The sequence below is a fragment of the Pongo pygmaeus genome, chromosome 13, assembly GCF_028885625.2.
Source record: "Pongo pygmaeus isolate AG05252 chromosome 13, NHGRI_mPonPyg2-v2.0_pri, whole genome shotgun sequence".
Taxonomy (NCBI): Eukaryota; Metazoa; Chordata; class Mammalia; order Primates; family Hominidae; genus Pongo; species Pongo pygmaeus.
In genome coordinates this window covers 58,414,601-58,434,203 of record NC_072386.2, presented here as the reverse complement: position 1 = coordinate 58,434,203, position 19,603 = coordinate 58,414,601, and the positions used below count along the sequence as shown (strand labels likewise).

The 19,603-nt window shown below is 40.5% G+C and overlaps 1 protein-coding gene across 9 annotated transcripts in view; it reads right to left on the bottom strand.

Annotated features, from left to right (window-relative positions):
• PIP5K1B (phosphatidylinositol-4-phosphate 5-kinase type 1 beta) overlaps positions 1 to 19,603 on the bottom strand; it is a 375,712-nt gene that overhangs the window by 196,667 nt on the left and 159,442 nt on the right. The gene's annotated exons all lie outside the window — the stretch shown is intronic.

Below are 19,603 nucleotides of genomic sequence, written 5' to 3'. Positions count from 1 at the left end.
CAGGAATTTGAGACCAGCCTGGGCAACATAGTGAGACTCTGTCTCTTAAAAAAAAAAAAAAAAAGAATTAGGTCTTATCTCCCCCACCGTGCAATAGCCAATATGAACATCTGTTTGTTTTATAGCCTTTCAAAATCTTCCCTATGCTTTTTCACACACACATTTATTTCTGCCACTTGCTCTTATCAATATATTTTTAAAATCTATATATCTACCTCATTTAAAAATAACTGCATATATTCACAAGATGGACATACCATTGTTTAACCAATCACTCTTCTGTGGATGAACATTCAGACTGTTTCCAAATTTGGCTACCTTAACCAGAGCAGGAATAAACAGTCTTATTCAAACATCTTTAATGTTCCAGTACTTTTATTTTTGTGGGAAAGAATCCTAGAAGTGGAATAACTGTGGGGCCAAACATGATAAGCATGTTAACTATTTGAATGACTATTGCTACATTTCTTTCTGGTGCAAAGGTTGAAGCAATCAGCCCAAATGTGCATGGTGAGTGCCTGCTTATTGACACACTGATCAGCACTGGTGTTCGCCATCTTTAAAAGTGTTTGCTCACCTGATAGGCATCTCTGGTTTTAATTCGCCTTCTCTCACTACTAATGGGGCTGATCCTTTTCACAGGTTTATTAGTGATTTACAATTCCAGATCATGCCCTTTGACTATTTTTATACTGGGCTGTTTTATCTTTCTTTTATAAACAATTTGTGAGAACTCTTAGTATTTAAAACATTAGCTCTGTCCTAGAGGTTGCAAGTATTATTCTTCTTTTGGCTTTATTTATTGTGTCTTGTCATTATAGACATTTTAAATTTTTACACAGTCAAATCTGCCAATTTTTCCTTTATGGATTATAAATTTACTATCTTGCAATTTTTCCTTTTTGGAGGATGGATTATGAAAGAGAGCTCCCCCTAACGTGATGTTATACATGTATTCTCCCATATTTTCTCTTGATACCTTTATGGGTCCATCTTTAATATTAGCTCTTACTTCAAATGGAATCTAATCCAAATGGAATATTGCCCCAGATGGACAGCTAATTGCCCCCAAATCATTTACTTTATGATATTTTCCTTACTGGAAAGGCACCTTTAGCATACATTAAGTTTTCCTATATACATTGGTTTAGTTATGGCATCTACTCTGTTCCAAACATTGACTTGTGGATTCCTAAGCTAATGCCATATTGCTTAAAATGCAGTAACATGATAGCATGCTTTGATGCCTGCTGGCACGACTTCCCCATGCTGACTCTTTTTCCTTCAAGTTTGGAAATTTTCCTGCATTTATATTTTTATGTGGCCTTTAAAAACATGTTGATTGGGCTGGGCACAGTGGCTCACGCCTGTAATCCCAGCACTTTGGGAGCCCGAGGTGGGTGGATCACCTGAGGTCAGGAGTTCGAGACCAACCTGGCCATTATGGTGAAACCCCGTCTCTACCAAAAATACAAAAACTAGCTGGGTGGGGTGGCAGGTGCCTGTAATCCCAGCTACTCGGGAGGCTGAGGCAGGAGAATTGCTTGAACCTGGGAGGCAGAGGATGTAGTGAGCCGAGATCAGGCCATTGCACTCCAGCCTGGACGACAAGAGTGAAACTCTGTCTCAAAAAAACAAAAAACAAAAACAAACAAACAAAAAAATCGTGTTGACTGAGCTGACAACACTTTTATCTTCCAAGTTGGGATTCTGACTGGGATTATATATAGTTATTTTAGAACAATTTTTATCTTTAGGATCATAAGTTTTCTCATTTGAAAAGATAGTATAGCTCTCTAGTTCTTCAAATGTTAGTTTGTCTTTTACTACAACCTTTTTTTTTAAATTTGTCTTATGTCTTACTAAATTCACTCCTGGATATTTTCATTTGTCACTCTTTTAAACAGAGTGAAATATAAATCCTTATATTTCTAGAAATATAAAAATATAAAATTAAAAATCCTTATATTTCTAGACTAAATCTTAACTTTGATTTGATTTCTTAATCTTTTTAAAAGCATATTTTCATAAGTGATATTGAACAATGGTTGTGGCCATCTTTATCAGTTTTTGGTATGAAAGAATTTATACTTTTCATAAAATTGGAAGGCTTTCTTTATACGCACTCACGTTTTTTTCTGTTTATTACTCTTCTCGGGATTTATAACCTTTCTTTGAATCAAATTTTGGTAATTTACAGTTTATTAGAAAAACATCAATTTCCTCTAGATTTCAAAATTTATTGCCATAAACCTGAACATAACATTGTCTTATTGACTTATTTTAATCCTTCTGGGATCTGGGCAATTTTTTTCCTCATTCCTAATGTTGCATGTGTATATATACTTCTTTATATTATATACATATTTTCATTAGTCAGATTCTCTCCTTTTAATTGTTTTGTGGCCAATTACATTAATTTTAGCTTTTGTCATTTAATAATACCTTCTTTCTTCTGATTTTTAAAAAAATTTCTTAGATGCAATATTTAGTTTATTTTTCATTCTTTTTTTTTTAATAGTATCCAAAGCATTTAGGCTATAAAGTATTCCTAAATGCATTAACAATTTCTTCATAAGTTTTGATGTGAAATGTTCTCTTTAATTAACTTCCAGAGAATTTGTCATTTTGTATTTCATTTTCAATTTGATCCAGGAATCATCTATAAGAAGGCTTCTTAATTTCAAACATTTACATTTTACTTATTATTATTATTTCACTGTCAATTTTTTGTTTTATCACAGTGGGATAAAAAAGGGGATGAGTAAAACAGCTTTTCCCCCCAAATTCATTTAGTTTTTTCCTGTGGCCATAGAAATAGATTTTTGTAAATGTTCTGTAGACACAAGAGAAAAATGCAGATTCTGTGTTTATAGGGTATAAACACTATATACAAATACTAACCTGTATCATTATTTGTCTACTTTGTCAAATTATGAAATAATAATTATTATTAATTTTTTTGAGACAGGGTCTGGCTCTGTTGCTCAGGCTGGAGTGAAGTGGCATGATCTCAGCTCACTGCAACCTCCACCACTTGGGCTCAAGCGATCCTCCCACCTCAGCCTCCTGAGTAGCTGGGATTACCGGTGCACGCCACCACACCTGGCTAATTTTTTTTATTTTTTTGTAGAGATTGCGTCTCACACTATGTTGCCTAGGCTTGTCTCAAACTCCTGAGCTCGTGATCCACCTGCCTCAGTCTCCCAAAGTGCTGGGATTACAGGCATGGCCACCGTGCCCAGCCAAATTATGAAATAATTATATCAAAATTCCCTAATATAATTATAGTTTTGCCATGTTCTCCTGTATGTCTACTTCATTTTTTTGCCTTATACATTCCAGAACTATGTTGGTCAGGAAACAAAGGCAATGCCTATAACAATGTTTTGTTTACTATTAATTACATTTGTTGTTACTATACTTATTTTTACTCATTATTTCTTTGCTGGTTTGCTCATATTATCTTTTTGATTTTAAATCATTTAAAAACCTGTTTTTCAATTAAGAAAGCAAAATGACTATACACTATTTTCACTGCCCATTTTTTCCCTCGGCCTGCTGTGTAGACATGGAGATGAGCTACCCAGATCTCCTGTAAGAAGGGAAGACTCCCTTACTGCATGCCTCTGCAGGGAGCCAGTTTAGCCTAGGTCATGGCCTTCCTGGGGCAGTCACCTCTTGTGACTGAGTGGCACGGTGGCACTCTTCCTCCAGCTCCCCATCAAGGTGGCCCAGGCTTTGTGTGTCTTGCATGGGACTTTGATTTTGTGCTCCTTCCCTCATCTTTTTACAGGTTTTATCAGTTTCCTAGGGCTGTCCCTATAAAGTACGACAGTCTGGGTGGCTTCAAATGACAGAGATTTATTTTCTCACAGTTCTGGAGGCTAGAAGTCCAAAATAAAGGTACTGGCAGGGCCATGCTCCCTCTGAGACTCCATAGAATTCTTCCTTGCTACTTTTTAGCTTCTTTCTTGGAGTCCCTTGGCTTGCCACTGTGTTACTCCAGCCCTGGCCTCTGTCACCATTTAGCGCTTCTCTCCATGTGTCTCCCTCTTCATGCGGCATTTTCTTCTTCTTATAAGAACACCAGTTATACTGGGTTAGAGCTCACCCTCATGAACTCATCTTAACTTGATTATATTTGCAAAGACCCTATTTCCAAATAAGGTCACATGCACAGGTACTGAAAATTAGGACTTCAACATATCTTTCTGGGGAACATAATACACGGGTATTAATTCCTACTAAGCATCTTGCAACCAAAACTGTGTGCCAGTGCTTGCTTCCAGAGAACCCAATCCATGACATCTCTTTTCTCTTTCTTGTCCATAGGTAGAGATACTTGGAATATTTTTACTCTTTCATTGCCTGCTCCACTCCAAGCTACTAAATATCTCCTCATGGTCAACATGTCTCTTCCATTTTAAGAAATCTTAATGAACAATTTAGACTTCATAGCCACATTATGATCATTTATTTAGACTTGACCATAAGTTTTGCAACGTTCATTGCTCATCACTCTTTCTTTGGCTCTTCATCTCCTCCTACCTTGACACCTATGTCCTGATTCAATTCTCAGAAGTGGCATGTAGATGGCCCACTCTGAATAACTCCATGTCCAGAAATGTCTTCCTTTTGCTCTTATGTAGGAATAGAGCTCTTGGCCAATGCAGGATTCTTGGCTCACAGGACTTTTGTCCCATCTCTCTGTAAATACTGTATTGCTTACTGCTTACTTCCCAGTTTGTAGATGAGTAGTTTCATGTTAGTCTGATGCTCCCTGCGTTGGAAGCATGCTGGTTTTGGAAGCATGCTGGTTTTCTCTGTCTGGAAATCTCTGAGGGTTTTCTCTTTTAACATTGTTCAAAATTCCATAATGATAGATGTGCCTTTTTTCATTCATCTTCCCCAGTAAAGAGAAACTGACAAGAAGTAAATACATGGATATCCAAATAGGCAGCTATGTGATAACCTGACTTAAACCACAAATAGAATTTAGGTTATCTCAATGAGGAATGAACAGGCTGCATATCTTTCAGGCAGTCCTCCATGACTGGTTATTTCTCCTAATCAGTCTTTTGGTAAGAATTGGACAGTGGAGTACTCAAAGTTGTAGTCTCTGGCAAGAGCCTGGAATGCAGAAATTCCAATGGCCAAGTAAGGACATACTCACAAGGTTCAGGTCTCCTTAGAAGATGTTACTATGTAATCTGACACAAGAGTCCCATTTAAAACTTATTTTCAAAAATTATTTCTGATATGAAAGAGAGCTAACCTATGGTGTCACATGTTTGGACTGTTTAGCACCAGCTCAGTGAGCAATAATACGTGCCAGACAATGAATTTTTTTTTGACTATGTAGTTATTTATCTATTATTTCTGGTATTTAGCATCTGGATTCTGTGACCTTAAGGAATAAATAATTTATACTATTTCATAGCTTTCTATAGTTCTATGTTTTCACTCAGTTTGAGAGAAGGGAAGATCATGTATTGAGCAACTACGATGTGTGAAATGCTGCCACATATGTGATTTCATTTATTCTTGCAAATAATCCGTTGGCACTCCCCGATTTAACATGTGCTATTTTGACACTTGTAACTGTCCTATAAAGTCCATGGGATGCAGTCATTTTAATTTTGCTGAGCTGGGCTCTCTTGCTGTGAGGCTGGTTTGTAAAAGTGAAGCCCTTAGTTGGTAAATGAACCTAGCAACCATCCACTCCCACCCCACACACCTCCATCTCAGCCTGGCTTTGCCATTCTCTAAATCAGTGCTGGGCATTACAACCACCAGGGAAGCTTTTTGAAAATTCAGCTTCTGGGGCCAGACACTGAAACCAGGGAATCACTACCTCTGCGTAGTAGACCTAGGGAGTCAGTATTTTCAGCACGCTTCACAGGCTTGGGATCATCTAAGCTACTCTGACCAGTAAAGGCAATAAAGAGAGTTTATCACTTCAGGATTGCTTTCAGGGTCTATTAGGGAAAACAGAAACCACTTTGGGTATATTAAAGAGGGGAAATTTAATACATGGAATTGGTTATAAAAGTGATGGGTGAGCTGAAAAGCTAAGCAAGAGATGGTGATGAAACAGATTAAAATCAACATGATGCCACTATTGCTTTTAGGGCTGCAGGCACAAGAGGAGGTGGTGTTAACAGACCTCAAAAGCAGAGGTCAGCTGGGGTCAGAACATCAGGACGGGGGCTGACTGGCAGAAGTTGGAACTGCAGTAGGAGGGGTATGTTTAGAAGCATGGAGAAGACAGTCACTATTGGAGATGCCACCCAAGACACATAGGTTGGGGGAGAATATCCTGGTTTTTCTCGTCTACCTTCCACCCGCCAATCCCTGTCTATGGCTCCTAGAGGCCAACCTCATGAAAAGCAACTGAGCCCATAGGAAGCCTGAGAAATGCATCCTATATGGGATGACTTCCCTGTGATACAGAACACGGGAAGAGTAAGGAATGGTTCTGAGGACAAACAAGCCAATGATGGGCCATAAAACAAAATAGAAATTATTGGGAAAGCAGTAGGGGAATAAGCCTGAGAAACATGATTCTCAATGGAAATGTGGATTGGGGGGTAGGCTAGGAACTGGTACACATGTTTCTACTGTTATGGCTCTGGGAATCCGTTAAGAGCTTAAATAGATCACTATCAAGTAGTCAGGGTCTACCGCAGCCCCTGCATTAAGTCTAGGAGGAAGGAGAGGAGCGAGGTTGTGACTTGGGATGATTTTCCTGGAGTCCAGTCAAGTGGTAGGGCTAAGATTTGATCCAGGGTTGTCTGACTTCAAAACTAATGTTCTTTCCACCATAAACCTCTCTCTCTTACTTGTTCTCTCCTACATAAAAACAATGAGAAGATTGTCTAATCAATATTGCACCGCATTTTTCAATTTGTAAATGCAATCAAAAGGTTAGCCAACTATATTAATTTACATAATTATTTCCTATAAAACTTGTTCTACATCAGTGAGCCTCAACCCAGAGGGCATGTCTTAATTGAAAAGGTGGTAGAGGAGCTTTTTAAAACTCTATAGTTACCGAAAGTTTTAGATATATTGTGCCTGGGGGCCATATGTGAGTCAGAAGCAACCCTTTCAACCTCTAATTCCCCAACTAGGGCCATACAACTCAGTATTTTTAATTTGCCACAGATGAGTTTGCTTCTCATACATGGCCAAATAAGTGGGAGAATTGCTAATTACCTAATCACTTAACTAAGTAGGCCAATCTGTAGACACAAGAGGTAAGGGACACTAGCCATGAGTCCTTACTCATCTTCCCATAAAAACAAACACTTTATTAAACACTGATAAAGTGAAGCAACAAGAATTAATTGGAAGAACACTGGGATAGGCCTCTGAAGGCCTGGGTTTCATGTCCATCTCTGCTGCTGTCCACTTCTCTTCGATTATAAATTGTGCTAACTCCATTAGATAGTGCTTTTGTTTTGGTGTCTCTGCCAAGTTTCTTAGGTAGGGCCTCACTTCAAATCCTCTTTGGAACGAGGAGAGGACTCATTGATTATTCGGTCATTATGAGTGCAACTTGCCCTATGGGAACTGGGCTTCCAATAGGATAGCCATATTCAAATATTTTCATGCCATTCAGGCTGCGTATGTTAACATTTCCTAGTGCATTTCCCAAAAGACAAAGCAATTGGAAGATAATTTGGGCCTTGGTCACACCTGCATGTTAAAGTTAATCATTTTTGTTTTATTTATGCTCTTTTGAATTCATTTTTATTACCTAACACCAAATAAATTCACTCTTTCATTCATTCAATGAACATTTATGGAGCATAACATGTCAGGCAGTAAGCTAGGCCCGGGGCCATAATGACAAGGACAGGTCCTCGTCTTCAAAGAAATCCTATTAGCAGGAGAGACAGGCTTTGCAGTGGCTACAATTTACAACATGACATGTCCTTTACTCTGGGTTTTTGGAGGAGGAACTGCATAAGTCAGCCTGTGGGGCTCATGAAAAGCTTCACTTATGAAGAACACTGAAATTGGACTTAGAGCCGTTTGCTGGGGACATAAGGTTGAGAGGTAGAGGGTGGAAAAGAGTCTGGGCACCATGTTGGCTTGCTTACAAAAAGACCCAGCACCATGAAGGGTATTTAAATTTTCATGGGTGTACTCAGAGATCATGAGTCTTGCATTTTAAGAATTTGCCCGCAAGTAGCACGAGGTTTAAGATGTTACCTAAAGGGTTACCAACAGACTTCCTCATTGCTCCTTCCACCTATGATCGTAAGTCCCTCTTAAATCTTGTGCCAGAATAAATAACAAATGTGTGAAAATTTATATGGATTCATGAAAACCTAGGGAGCTATTCTTAGGAAAACGTCAGCCTGGTTAACAGTTTTGCTGGGAAGATAGGAAGTATTATAGTTCTTCTTCTAGAGCCCTTACAAAGAGGCGTGGTATTTTTTTTAATGTGGGTTTGGCAACAAAAACAACAGTAACAACAACAACAAAAAGCAGGAGAAAGCAAAGGTTTAAAATGTGCTGGGTTATTTTCTGAGGCTTAAATATAAACAAAAAAAATACACCAAACTGAAACAATCCTTAACATAGTTTCCAAAGCAGAAATGCCTGTATTTTTCAGACCAGAAAAAATTCTTATATTAAGAAACCATAGGCTTAGAGTTTTTTAAAGAATATTTGCATAAACTCTCAAAGAAATGCAGAAAATCTGTATGTTAAATATTTGTACAATGGAGGCCACTTCTACATACATATGTTCAGACATATGGTACGTTACACATTTGTATGCTTAGAAGCTGTAAAAATAGAACTATGGTGTCTTACATTCAATGTAAAGCTCTCCTATTCTTACTGATGAAAATAATTTAAATGAGGTTTCGCTTCATGTATCTAATATTTATATAACCAAGCCACTGTCAAAACCAATTCCAAACGATGGCACCTGCTCGCTATGAATCCAAATGGAGACCAATCAAAACAAATTGCAGGGCTCTTATATTCTCTCATAAAACACATTCATCAATTCTCAGAATGGCTCTCACAAAGTGAATAAACAGAATAGCTATAAATGGCAATGACAAAAGGATCAGCATCAAATGAACCACTTGTAATTCATTTTCCTAACAAAGGTTGTGCTAAAAGAATTCATAAGCCTTTTCAAGCCAAGCCTTCACTGCAAACATTAGACAGAAGAAAGTCGCCAGTGAAAACAGCCATGACGGATGTGTTGCTTTCAGACCAATGTAACTCACAGCCTTTCATGAAAAACACTGCTACTGCATGATCTTCTCCTGCAATGATTTTCATTTTACATATACAAAGACATAGTATGTGTCTGTGTGTATTTGGTGGTAGTGTCAGGGGGTGGTGGGGAAGCTGGGACTCAGGGGGAGTAATTAGTTAGATAGTCATGATATTTGGCATGGAGGCAAAGAATCCATGGAGATTTAACTAACACTGTTACTTTTCTATCTCTTCCCAGTCACATCTGGGATAATCACAAATAATCTCACATAGTTGAACTTCTTGCCTCTATAACTTGCTTACATTTTTTCTTCCCCTTTTGTTTTGTTTTGGAGACAGAATCTTGCTCTGTCACCCAGGCTGGAGTGCAGTGGCATGATCACTGCTCACTGCAACCTCTGCCTCCCAGGCTCAAGTGATTCTCCTGCCTCAGCCTCCTGAGTAGCTAATATTACAGATGCACACCACCATGCCAGGCTAATTTTTGTATTTTTAGTACAGACAGCGTTTTGCCATGTTGGCCAAGCTGGTCTCGAACTCCTGACCTCAAGGGATCTGCCTGCCTTGGCTTCCCAAAGTGCTGGGATTACAGGTGTGAGCCACTGTGCCAGCCTCTTCCCTAGTTTTTACCATACATTTGATACTGGGTAGACTTCACAATATTATATCTTTACTACATGGCAATATTTCTCATTTTTCATTCACCAGCTTATGCTTTTTGTCCACATTTTATTTCTAAGCTATTTTCCTCTTTTTTTCCTAAGAGTACATGCCTTGGGAATTATTCAATTATTACAACAATTATTATACACCATATGCAAATAAAACCAGTTTTGATTGGCAGAAAAATGTTTGGTCTCAGAAACAAATAAACAAGTCTGTTTGCCTTTGTTCCTGTAGCAGCCTGCAAAGTATTTCTGGGTTTATGTCATTTTCTATTGAGAAACCAAAGCCACATAGATCCCCTATACGCCCCAAATACAAAGAACAGCTGATAGTTTACCCTGCCACAGTGTCTGGGGGCTCTGTGACTGTGGGGAAGTCTGAAAGGCCATAGCAGGGAAGCAGGAAGAACTGTTAAATAACTACAATCATTGGAGGGGATGGCCAATGCTGTTATGGGCAGAAAAGGACTGAGCAGGAGACAAATTTTGTCGAATGGAAAAATTTTTTAAAAGCCTTTCTGTAGTTTGGGTGAATAAGCTTAATTCGTAACAAGTTATGAAAGTGGTTTCAAACTAGGCACAAATGTAAATGCCTAGATAGAAGCAGTCATGAAATGACCACTTAAGATCTATTCTTCAATGAGGAGGGTATTCATTTACTCAAACATGTATTCCCGGATGTCTTTATGTGAGGTACTTTGAGGTATACAAGATGAATGAGATGGTCCCTGTTTTCAAGGCACACAAAAGAGAAGCCAAAACTCAAGCGCACGTAATAATGGGAAAGTCTTTAACAGGATTAGAGTTAATACTTTTACTTAGCTTTGCCTCTAACAACTATTCAATCATCACAGTCAGAGAGCTTATATGGAATGTTCTTTAATATGTAATAAAAAATTAAAAAGCAAAAAAAAAAAAAAAACCGAGGCCAAAAGAGATAATAAATCAGCCACTAATCACTGAATATTAAATTTTCCAAGTGTTTGATATGTGTTTGGCTGTGTGCAGGTTCAAGACATACTGGGCAGGCAGCTGCTTTTAACAAACCAACAATTTCCCTAGAGAATCAAAACTAAAAGGAGTTCAGAGGAGAGGGAGGTGACAGTGGTCTAGAGTCAGGGTCTACGGTCAGCATTCTTAAGTCATGGATGAGATGTCAGAGCAGGAGGGAAGGAGCAGGCGTGGAGAAGGGAAGGGCCATGGCATGTCTGGTAAGAGAAAATTATCCTGTGCTGATATGATGGGAATTCAAGGGAAGAGGATGATTAGTGGCAGGCTAGATGGCCTTGGGAGACAGCCATGAATGTGACAAATTAAGGAACATCTGCTGAAGGCTTTTGAACAGGAGGCCAATAAAAATTGTAAAAATAATATTGCTTAAAAGAAGGCAAGATAAAATGGGAAGAGAAGACCAGATTTGAAGGGTGACTCTAGAGCCTGCTGCAATAGTCATGAGGATGAAGACCTGAAAGACCAGGGCAGAGCTGCAGGCTGAAAGGAAGGAGGCCCACAAGATGTTTACAACAAAAACATTGTCAGAACCTGAGCAAAGCCAGGGACTGAGGAGTGCAGGGTTAGGAGTTAAGTCAAGATGGCAAGGTGTGCAAGCTTCACTAACCACTGAAGATCATGGAGTTCTCAGAGCAGCTTTCTCCCTGCCTGGTCATAACCTGTGCCACCTTTATCCCAGCTGCAGAAGGAACCAAGGAGGGACACTTGAACTAGGCTAAACCAGCAGATTATCCAAAGCTAGAACTTTATCTACAACACAGGGACTGAGTGAGTCAAGTGACTTTTCAGGTCAGGTAGAGTCAGGGCTAGCCAAGGTCCTCGGAGAGTGAAACTAGGAAAGCTGCAATTTAATCAGACTGTAGAAAGATGCACAGAGAAGGCCCTGTGTTTCCAGACAGACAGAGATACTGCTACAGCCTGACAACTCTCCAGCCGTGTAATGTCTAGCCATACTCCCTAGCAAGCAACTGGGTTCTGGGAGCACCCCTGTATCTTCACAATCCATTCAGCATTCACTTGAGTTCTTTGCAGGAGCTTCTAGTCCTTACAGCCAAACTCTCCTTGACTAAGACAGAAAATATTTTATCAATAAGCTTCCATAAGCCTAGCAGGGGTCATTGCTCCAATATCCACTTGTCACTACCCCCTCTGGAGAGCCACACCCTAATGTGACAGGTGATGACAGCTTGGTGGTCACAGGAAGAGGCTCTGGTGTCACAACACTGCCCAGCTTCACTATTGACTCTGCCGCACACCAGTTGTAAGGCATCCTCAAGTGGCTTAACCTCTGTGTGCCTCAGTTTCCTCATCTGAAAAATAGAACAAATAACAGTACCTCTCTCACAGGGCAGTTGTTAGTAATGTCCAAGATTTACAGCACTCCAATGTTCCCGGCACACCATACGCAGTCCCTGCATTCAGCATTGTGATGACTATTTTTAGCTACTCTCACCAGAAGGAGCACCACAGGACAGAGTAGACCCTCATTGCCCTGCTCCCAACCTTCTCATGGCTACAGAAGAAACTCCAGGTATTCAAGGCCTTGCAAAGTGTGGTGCTCACCCTCATCTCTGGCCGCTCCTCCACCATTCCTCCCGCCCTCGAGGTGAAGGAGCCTCTACACACAGGGCCCCTTGTGCCCCACATGCTCTCTCTCAAGTCTCAGAGGGCTCCTTCCTCTGCAAATGTGGCAGGTGCTCTGACAGCCTCTTGCCTGCACCAACAGTGTTTGTTCTGCTTGAGCTAGCCTCTCCAGGGCTGTGCCAATCTCAAATGCCTCTCCCTGAGGACTTCCTTGAAGAATGCAATGCTTCGTCTGCTGTGCCCTCACAGCCCTCAGTCAACGCACTTGCATTCTGAACCAGTTAGGCATTTAGGTGACCCTGGACTGCATGTGCTCTCTGTCCTATAAATAATAATGATCACAGCCAATGCATATGAAACATTCCTTTGTGCCAGGCACTCAGACAAGTACTACATGAATTAACTCATTTAATTCTTCCGACAACTCCAAGTAACAGGTTTCTGTTATTATCCTCATTGCTTGGTTGCAGAGGAAAACGAAGGCAACAGAGAGGTTAAATAACTTGCCTCTAGCTGGGTGAAGTGGTGCACACCTGTAGTTCCAGTGCTTTGGGAGGTGAAGGCTGGAGGATCACTTGAACTCAGGAGTTCAAGGCTGCAGTGAGCTATGATCATGCCACTGTGCTCCATCCTGAATGACAGAGTGAGACCCTGTCTCTCAAAAAAAAAAAAAAAAAAAAAAAAAAATGGAAAACTAGAAGAATAAAATATATAAATAACTTTCCCAAGGTCATACGGTTGGAGCCAGGGTGGGAATGCACAGACTGTCCAGTTCCAAAGTGGCTCTTAACCTCTCTGCTAATACTGCCTATTTGAAGACTTGGCTTATTTCCTTAAGTCCACTACCCGACAATCTCTGCATCCTGCCCCCTGCCTCCCTGAGGAATGGTGGGCCCTTTGTTTCCTGCCTTCCCACCTGTAAACTATGAGCGCCCATACCCATCCTTGTCCCTCTCTGATGCACAGCTAAGGTATGTTCTCCACTCCCCACAACACATACCTGTCTGGAGTTCTATCAGATACTCTTTTTCCTGAATCGACTACTTTCCCTCATCTGGCTCTTCACCCTGAGAATATGACCATGTGAACTCCTTCCTGAGACCCCTCCTCCTGGCTCCTGAAACCTCTTCCTCACCTTGATGCTCCCTCCTGGCTGCGGCATCATCCCACTCCCTTTATGCTCAAAGTCAACTCCTCAAAAGACTATTGTCCATTCTCCATCTTCACCCCCACCCCTCCATACGCTCATGGGGGCACAGAAATCCGGCCTCCTGGATAACCACCCCAAGTTCAAAGGTGGATTCCTCGTTGCTTCACCCAAGCAGTCATTTCATTCATGACCTTCCTCAACTTCTCTGAAGCACAGACACTGAATACCCTGCACACAGCAGGCTCTCAAATCTGTGTTGAACTGATGAATGACCAGTCCTTCTTCACTGACTGTCCCTCTTCCCTTGGCTACCTGAAGTGGCCAACACTGTCATTTGCCTACCCCAAATACCCCAAATCCCCTTTCCCCATGTGCTTTATTAACAGGATCCTAGCTTTATTTAGGAAGGTAATGTTCCCAGTTAAACAAACAAGAAACGTGTATTCCCAGACATTCTAGCACTGAGGTATCAACAGACATTTATGTCCAGAGAGATTTGTTAGAAGCAAACTCAGTTGGGAAGTGTATGTCTGCCACTTGGCATTTGCTCTTTGCCCTTTCTTCCACGGATGATGAACTTGGGAGACAGCATGAGCAGGGCCTCCATATATGCCTGGTTTTGCCTTCCTGGTATGCCTGGCTTTCCTCCACTTCTCTGAACACTTTTTCTTGGGCTCTCTGGGCTTCCACCTTTTTTGACTGTTTCTTAAATGTTCCTGTTCCTCATGGTCTTCCAAATTATTTTCTTCTCACTGCTTCTGAATAATCTCTTCCATCACCAATGGGTTTAACTGCAACCTACTTGTGATGACTCCCAAATAACTCTTTGAGCCCAGTCTCTCCTGAGCTCAAGATTTATATTCCCAGCTGCTTTTAGGGTTTCTATAGTATCTCGCAGGCACTATAAATTTAAAATGCTTCAATTGCAGTTTATCGTATCCCATCCCGCTCAAAGAATGCCACCATTAGCACCCAGTTGTCCAAGCCAGAAATCAAGGGGCCATCCCAATTCCTCCTCAATACATCCTCCCCACAACCCATCAATTAAGCTCTTTCCAATCAATCTCCTTGATGCTCCTTGACTCTGAGTCTTTCTCTGCATTTTCCCTTATACAAACTTAATTGAGATTGCATCATTTCTAACACAGATTGCTGCCCTAGCCTCCTAATTAGTCTGCCTTGTTGGTGAACAACATTGCTAAAGGGACTTTTCTATATGCAAATCTATCTAACCACTCTCCTTCTTTAAAATCCTGCAAGGGCTTCCCACTGCTTCAGGGCAGACCTCAGAGTTTTTAGCACAGCGTATGACCTCTCATGACTCTCATATCTCCTCCCAGTTCACCCCAACACAATTGCAGCCATATGGGATGACTGTCAGCTCTCAGAATATGTGGTTCTCTTTGCATCTTACCTTTGCACACACTTCAATGCCTGGCACATCCCCTTCACTCTCAGGCTAAGTGCTCTTTGTCCTCCAAGATGCAGCTCAGGCATGACTTCCTCGTATGAATCCTCTCCTACCCCTCCTGAGGCAAAGGGCAGCGTTTCTTCTCTGTACTTACGTGCTCTGGGACTAACTCTATTGTGACACTTACTGACTATATTGTAATTCTCAGTTTAAATTTCTTCTCTTTCTAGTACACTATTGGCCCCTTGAGGGCAATAACCTCTATCTATCTATCTATCCATCCATCCATCCATCTATCCATCCATCCATTCATTTTCTATCCATCACAGTGCCTGGCACATGAATAGACACAAAAATGGAAAGTTTAATGCACGTATGTGTATTTCTGTTGTTCTTAGATAAGCTACCTTGAGTTCAGAAAGGATGTCTCATTTTTAGTCCTTACACATTAAGTAGATGCTTCATAAATGTTTTCTTCCTTCCTCCTTTTAGCATTGGATAATCAATGTTCAAGCATCAAACTGACATGAAAAACTAAGGATGGCTATCAATTTAGTATTTCGAATACTTCCATAAGATATCTTTTTTTGCTGTTCCAGGTTCATTCCATAAAGTTTCAGTTTCTTTGAATAGTTTCTCTTTTAGAATAACTTTAAAAATCATTATAAATGCAACTCATATCTATTTTAGAAATATTAGAAAGAGACAGAAAATCACAAAGAAAATAAAAGGAGCCATCAATCTTCTCATCCAGAGATGCCCATTATTTATCTGGTGGGGTATCTTTTTCTAATCTGTTTTCTGTGATGGTAACACACTGACTTCACTCTCTATCGCCTGTTTCCAGACTGGCACAAGGACCGAAATGGGCTACTAATATGCTGGGGCAAACCCCCATCATTCATTCCAACAGAACTCAACCTAACAGTCAAAAGACAAAACAAGGAGAGTCCGTGTGGTGGCCACTCTAAATGATGAAAGCTTCTTAACCTGAGATTGGGCTTATTTTGGAGCATGCTGTTCTTTGGCTTCAAACCATACTCAGGTGTGTCTTCCGGGCCTTCCCTTATCTCTTTGATGAGATTCAGTCCAGCCTGACCAAATGTACTTCTTTCAAGTGGTATATTATATTCACAGGAGTAACTCTGTAATCTTACTATTAAACTCTGTCAATTCCTATGGTTTTGAAAGTACGAAAAAACAATCCCAAATCTTTAGTCTTGGAATATATTTCAAATCTCTCCCACCTGGCAGGTTGCCTCAACACCCACCACTGTGCAGATGTCTCAGTATTACACGTACCCTCTTTTCTCAGCATCAAGGAACAGCATAAACCTATAATTCTTAAATTCAGCCCAACTGAAAGAAATCCAGGAAGTATTTAGCATTGTTGTGATTATTAGCAATCCAATATGAAAAAAAAAATGTGCCCTTTTCCTAGTGTTAATACCGCTAAGTATCCCTGGAATTCTAAGTTCTCTCATGCCCGGGCTTGTTATTTTCCCTTGGATAGCCCTCCTTTGAGAATTTTCAGCAGAATATAAACGACTACATCCTGGCTCAAGCAAAGCACCCTCTCCATCCCCTTCTCACACACACAAATTAAATTTGCCTTATCAGAAGGAAGGCAGGGGCGTCTGGGCACAGAGCAATGGGTTAAAATATCTATGGACCAATCCACCTGTGTGGTAGCAGCAGGTGCTGACTCAGCGAGGCCTGAGAGCCCTAGGAATGGGCATGGAAGCCTGCAACTTGGATTGACACTCTTCCTATCTGGGATTTCTATATGAGGGGGAGAAGAGATGCAAGCACAGGGAGACAACTGCTCAAAGTATTCTGACACTTGGAGTGCTTACAGCTCAAGTTCCTCAAGAACTTAACAGTCATGAAAAATTTGGAGCAAGGGTACCCAAATATGACCTTGGGAAGCCTAGGACACCTTTGTTTGAATGACAAAAAGGCAACCTTTCTGATTTAGCAAATGCCTATGCCCTTGTAGAAAAATGAGAAAAAGATACCACCTCTGGGCAGACTTAACCCTGCAAAGAAAAAGGCCCCTTTTCAACAGCAGATACAGAGCGTGGCAGCTGAGAATAGGTTGGAAATCAGCCTCCATCTACCCTTCAGTGGAGCCCCTTTGTGCACTGCACTAACTATAGAATCACACATAAAGACCCGACACCCTCTTGACATAGATTCTATCCATGGATGACTGACTGCGATGGGTCTTCAAGGCCTTCTTACATCAGTAAGAAGGAAATGGTGAGGTCTGTTGAACCCAAGGTACTTCAAGCAACCCATGTTTCATCCCCAGGCCACAGAAACCAAGGAAAACTGGATTACTCATCCATTTAACAAACACCTGTGCATGTGCAGGCCCTGTCTAGATGCTGGATGAAAAGCATGGTACAAACCTCAAGGACTACAGCATTCGAAAGGAAAGGTCTACCCCCAACATTTGCAGGGCCTAAGCAAGAGAAAAAAGGGTAGCCACATACCACATGCTGTATGTGAGGCTTCTCCTCACTCACTGGCCCAAACTGGGCACCTGCTGCCCACAGGTATCTCCACCAGCCCCTTCACCATCACTATTTTCAGTTTCTCTAAGGAACCTGATATGGGAAGGCCAGGCTCATGTATGTTTTCTTTGGAGAAATATCTATTTAAGTCCTTTGCCTATTTTTCAATCAGGCTCCTTACTTTTTCTTTTGCTATTGGGTTGTAGGGGTTCCCTATATATTTTGAATATTAACCCCTTTTCAGATGTATAGTTTGTTAATATTTTCTCTCATTCCATGAGTTGCCTTTTTCATTCTGTTGATCATTTCCTTTGCTCTTGAGTTTGATATTGTCCTAGTCCTATCTGTCCACTTTTGCTCTTGTTGCCTGTGATTTTGGTGTCATATCCAGGAAATTGCTGCCAAAACCAATGTCATGAAGCCTTTCCCCTGGCTTTTCTCCTAGGAGTTTCACAGTTTCAGGTATTATGTTTTAGTCATTAATCCATTTTGAGTTGGTTTTGCATGTGATATAAAAGTCCAGTTTCATTCTTTCACATATGGATATCCAGTTTTCCCAACACCCTTTGTTGAAGATACTATCTTTCCCTATTGTGTATTCTTAGCACACCTGTTGAAGATCAATTGATCGTATATGCATGGGTTCATTTCTGGGGCCTCTATTCTATTTTATTGGCCTATATGTCTGTTTTTATGAGAGTGCCATACTCTTGTTTACTGTGGCTTGTAATATTTTGAAGTTAGGAAGTGTGATGCCTTCAACTTTGCTCTTCTTTCTCAAGATTGCTTTGGCTATTTGGGCTCCTTTGTGGTCCCATATGAATTTAATTTTTTTCTATTTCTATAAAACAATACCATTGGGATTTTGATAAGAAGTGCAACTAAGAGGACTTCATTCTTTTGCACAACTGTTGTGTACCCTAAAATTAGTCACTGATGAACAGAAGATATGTACTACAGATAGAGAGTTTCAGTATTTTCAAGTATACTCCAAATGCTTTTTAAAATTAAAGCCAACATACTGATGGAAGGTGTGCTTATCTCAAATATAATTTTAGCTGCATCCAGATTTCCCTAGCTTTGAACTTATATATCCAACTGACAGCTCCCTTTAGAATCCTCACAAACATATTAGAGATAGGTCCTAAATAAAGCTCAAACACCTCTTTATTTCTGCCCCTGAGAACTTTCCCATCTCATTCAATGTCACTTCATTCCCATTTTTACTCAAGTCAGTAAACTTCATTTACAAAAATCAGTCATTCTTGATTTCTCTCTCTTTCTCCTTAGTATGCCCTCTCCCAAATCTTGCTGATTTCTCAAAACCATCTTTTGTTCTCCATCCTAATTGCTACCCCTCAGCCCAGTCACCAATATCTCTTGCCTAGACTAATATAACATCCTCCTACTTGTTCTCCCTGCTTCCATTCTCCACAAGGCAATAATGGTCTTAAAAAGGAAATCAGTTAAGGTTAGGCTTTGTATAAAACCCTTTAATGTCTTCTCATGGCATTAGAATAAAATCCAGACTTCTGATCTTGGCCTATAAGACCCTGTGTGGTCTGTTGCCTGCCTAGCTCTCCATGCTCATCTGATGCTATGCTTCCTCTCGCTCACCAGCCTCCTTTCAATTCCTTAAGTGCATGCACATGCCTCCCCCTTGCCCATGATGATTCCTCCCTGGCCACTCTACCCAAAGCAGGTGCTTCTCTGTGGTTCAAGTTCTCAGCCTATTGTTTATTTCCTTACTAACACTTATTGTAATTGGCAATGATTTTACTAACTACTAACTACCTTTTATTGTTTTTGTCTGTTTCCTCTCACTATAATGTAAACTCCATGAAGCCAGCAGCTTAACATGTCTATTAGGAACTAGAGTGAAAGTTAATTCAGTTCAATGTCTGGTCCATAGGGTCTATAGTAAGTGCTCAAGAAATATTTACCAAGTGAACAATCTTACAACCATCTTAAAAATTCACCCCAATTATTGCTCTCCAGACTTCTATCAATT